This window comes from Pseudophryne corroboree, chromosome 6, assembly GCF_028390025.1.
Source record: "Pseudophryne corroboree isolate aPseCor3 chromosome 6, aPseCor3.hap2, whole genome shotgun sequence".
Taxonomy (NCBI): Eukaryota; Metazoa; Chordata; class Amphibia; order Anura; family Myobatrachidae; genus Pseudophryne; species Pseudophryne corroboree.
The window spans coordinates 150,501,954-150,506,385 of NC_086449.1; the positions used below are offsets into that span (position 1 = coordinate 150,501,954).

General features: G+C 42.2%; 1 long non-coding RNA gene across 1 annotated transcript; it reads right to left on the reverse strand.

The window, feature by feature from the left end:
* Positions 1 to 2,825: 2,825 nt before the first annotated feature.
* On the reverse strand, positions 2,826 to 4,182 carry LOC134935068 (uncharacterized). The gene is made up of 2 exons (XR_010179873.1): positions 4,006 to 4,182; positions 2,826 to 3,029 (listed from the first exon to the last, which is right to left on the reverse strand). It is a non-coding gene; the product is annotated as an uncharacterized LOC134935068 (long non-coding RNA).
* Positions 4,183 to 4,432: the final 250 nt, after the last annotated feature.

A 4,432-nucleotide genomic window follows, 5' to 3' on the forward strand; every position in this document is an offset into this window, starting at 1 on the left:
CAGAACTGGTGCAGCATAGAATGGTTCTTAATTACCTCACAGCAGTGACAGGCGGATATTGTGTTACATTGGCAACACAGTACGGCGTGAAGTGTTGCACGTATATCACGAATAGCACCGAGGATCCGGTCGAGGTCATAGACCAAAAGATGGACGATATTCTCCAATTGAAGTGGGAATTTCGCAGGAGACACAATGTCACTCTTGCTGCTGTAGGTAATGGGCTGACTGGTTGGGTGTCATGGTTGAACCCGCGAAATTGGTTCTCCGGTTTGGGAGACTGGGCTCAAGGAGTCATAATATATGTTGGGAAGTTTCTCCTATGTATCTTAGGTGTTGTCATATCAATTGGCTTGATATTTAGATGCGGTCAGGCTTTAATGAAGTGCAAACATCGTACCAGGGTAATGAGTTTGAGGAGTGAAGAAACTGTAATTAACCTGGATTTGATTTATGACCCAATGATAGAAACAATGATGTAATGAAAATGCGATTATACGGTCCGTTTCTTTCACCTGTTTTTCTGCTTTTCTCCAAGATAAAAAGACCCCCTTGGACGAGGAAGTTGACGAGACGCTATACAGACAACGGATAGACCAAAGAAGAAGTTTTGACCACTTGAGATATGGACATTTGATGAACTTTGCCATGGATCCCCAGTTTCCCTAGAATTCTTAAACTTACGCTAGCCCAACATTTTTTGTAAATCTAATGGCATTGACAAAGCTTTTTGCTCACACCTAATGGGCAACACAGCGCAAAGAAGACGACTTTCAACTGATACCGAACAAAACTTCAACCGACAGATGTACATTAACCTGACATAGAATACCACCGCATTTACCGTAATTATGTCTTTTCTTCATTTCTACAACCCTCAGGTAATGACACACATAGTATAGGGAATACAGGCACAGATATCAGCAATCACATAGTCCCCCATTCATGTATCATCAACTAAAATGTGCTCCCCATTTTGTTCAAGATCCGAAAAGAGCTCGGTAAAGTTTGACAGCCCATCCACAGACCCGTACCACGGGATAAGAAGGAATTCAAATGTATACTTCGCAATACCTCGAAGCTTGATTTACAACACGTACGGCACGATGATACATGACCCCCCAAACATGGACTCATACACACATGCTTCTGCTATCTCACTAGGTCATACCCTCTTCCCACCTACTCCTCTCTCCTCCCTTACCCAACCATGGAAATGAATTAACCCCTGACATATATTTTTCTCCTTTTTAAATGTTTTAGAAGGTGGCAGTTATTATTGACTGCCAAAGGGTGGACTGTCAAAGTCAGAAAAATATCTCTATGCACACTACCATATTTGCACCTCACACAGGTCCGTGCTGCGCATGCGTACGCTCTCCCGTACGTGCGCATACTCACAGTCGCGGGCACCCGCAGGCGCATGGTATGCGTATTTACGGTAGAGTTTATGCGATCGTAGCGTGCGACTCAATCATTACATATTTTCACTAATAATGTATTTTGTAGATCATGGTCCCTTTGATAGATTCTGAAAGTGTGGTTAATATAGAATGTTCATGAACAGAGAAATCCCTCTTTGTTTGATACGAAGGGTCAGACAGGAGTAATACAGTGGTGTTTAGTATCCATCGGAAGAATATTTAATTAGAAATATTCCGGTGTTGGTTTGAAGCAGATCAATCGCTCGTGCGAATAGTTATGGACATAAGAAGTTTATGAACATTTACTTTATTTGCACTTTATTACCCATGCGGCGGGAAACCCAGTTTCCCTCCCACCTGAGCTGTTGGAAATAGTCACAGCCCACCTGTATGAATCAACCTATGACCTTTTGTTATAATGCGAAGCCGAATTCCTGTGTCCAATGAACAATAAGATTGTAGGGACCATTGAATTGTATTGTGTGTGGGGCATAAATAGGCAGGCCGACCGTATCCAGTTCACTCTCTTCAACGGTTCTCATTGCTGATAATCGGGAGCTGGATATCGAGGCGCATGCGATCGTTTCCCCTTGTGCGTAAGTTTTCTCCGTAATCATATTGTCTTACTGTGAGCCATCTCTCTCTCTCTCTACTCTTTCTCTCGTATTTTCCTTTAAATTGTATTGTATTGTATTTCCTGTGTAGTTATCTGGTTAGTTGGTTTATGTTATATTGTAGTGTATCATTTGTACTGTGATTCCTTTTGCAAGTATAATAGTTATAATACATATAATAGGTTTTGGACCCTAAGCCCAGGTATCTGTGTATTCTTTATAGGGTTAAGTATTCTCTGAGCGTCGGTGACGCTCAAGCAGCTTTGTAGTTAATCCGGTTACACCAGGTTGCACTTACACTCTGTCTCTACACTAAGGTATACTGTGTATCTCATTGTTAAAGGTATAGATATAAAGGTTTTAACGTTGTAAGCGTCTGCACCGCTGGTGATCTCCTCGTGGTCCCGAGCGTACACTACGCTATAGCGAATCATTACGTTAGTCGGCAGCCAATAGCGTGCCTGCCTGTGATCACTGGGCCGTAAGCGAACGTGACGCTTGAGCGTCTCGACTACGGTTGAGCGATCGCTACACAACTTGCGTACCCTTACGGTACTTCTTACGTAGATAGCGTACAGTGTTCTTAGACCTCTTAAAGTGTTTTATATACGATAAATATTTAGCTTTATCAATGTTTTTCTAAACAATAAGCTACTAACTGACATTTGTTTGTTTGTAAATAATAAGATTAATATTCGTAAGTTTGATGTGTGTTTTTTGTAAGGTAACCAATTTCTGCTAGGCAATATGCTGTTCCTTTATTGCATTAAAAAAACACAACAACCGCTTAACTGTAATAAACTATTTTTTATTTTTGTACATATTTTTTTGTGTGTTTTTTTTAGAACCAATAACAAATATTTACCAATTTTAAAATTAACAAATTAAATTTTTTTTTGCATCCTATCAACATCTGCCAGCATGGCCTGCAAATTAGCCTTTAGACTTGCAAGGATGCCAGGCAGGCTTGTGGGATCTCCAACTGCACCATCTGAAAAGAAGAGCAAAAATAAAAATAAAAAACTTACTCACATTACCTATTACACAAGCAAGCCACAAAGCACACTTTAATGGCAAAGGGACTACATCATGGATGTTTGAATGTTAAAACAGTAGCATACCAACACACAAGCATGCTCAGCAATGTTTGTTATTGTTAACTTTCATTTTTAAAAAGTGTACCACACCATGATGTACATTTACTAAGATGGGAGTTCTATTTAAGATGGGACGTTGCCCATAGCAACCAATCAGATTCCACATATCTTCTAGAAGGTGCTAAATAAATGAGAAGTTGAATCTGATTGGTTGCTATGGGCAACATCCCATCTTGAAAAAACTCCCATCTTAGTAAATGTAACCCCATGCTGGGATTCATTCACATCTGAAGTGAAGCAGACTTGTCTTTTTTGGTATTTGCCCTGCATCATCACACTGCATATCAACATCTTCAGAAGGACAACATATCCTAGCATGCCCACACTCCCTGAAAGCCTGCCTTACTACATAAGGTGAAACATGTTTTTTTTTAAGTAAAATAATCATTTTTTGAGTGTAACTTTCACAACACAAATCATTGTGTCCTTAGCCTGGCTAACAAAGTGAAGCATGCGAGTTGAATGTGCAAATATTAGGAATACCCAGGCACAAGTGTAAAAGAATAACAACATACTAAACTCCACTCAGCTCTAACTGTTTCACTGACAACCTAGCACATATAAACCCTGTTGTCCTGGCAACCCTGTCGACCTAATGAGTGGCGACCTAGAGTGGACACCCTAAACATTGCAGACATAGACACTGTACATCTAATGATACTCACACAAATGTAAATGCAACATCCATACCATGATGAAGAACACAAACATTTTTCCTTGGGCCAAGATTGGCCACAGTACAACACTGCATGTATTGGAATTTGAAGTTAAAGTAGGTAACAAATACATTTTAAATGTGTTAAAACTTACTCTCATCAGCCACATGCGCAGCACCCTCAACAGCCTCAGGGTCTTCTGCTGCCCATTCACTGGATGGGGGAAGGAGGCTGGATGGGGGAAGGAGGGTGGATTGGGGAAGGAGGGTGGATTGGGGAAGGAGGAGGGATTGGGGAAGGAGGATGGAATGGGGAGCTGTTTACAGGGGGTGGGTCTGATTGAGAGGGGGAGGGGGGCGGAGAGAGTGTTTTGGCCACAGAGGGGGAGGGGGCCAGAGAGGGGGAATGGGAAAGAGAGGGGGAGGTGGGCGGAGTAGTGGTTTGGCCTACAGAGGGGGAGGGGGACAGAGAGGGGTATTGGTAAAGAGAGGGGGAGGGGGGCTGAGAAGGGGATTGGGAAGGAGAGGGGGATTGGGCGACAGAAGGGGAGGGGGGCTGAGAAGGGGATTGGGAAGGAGAGG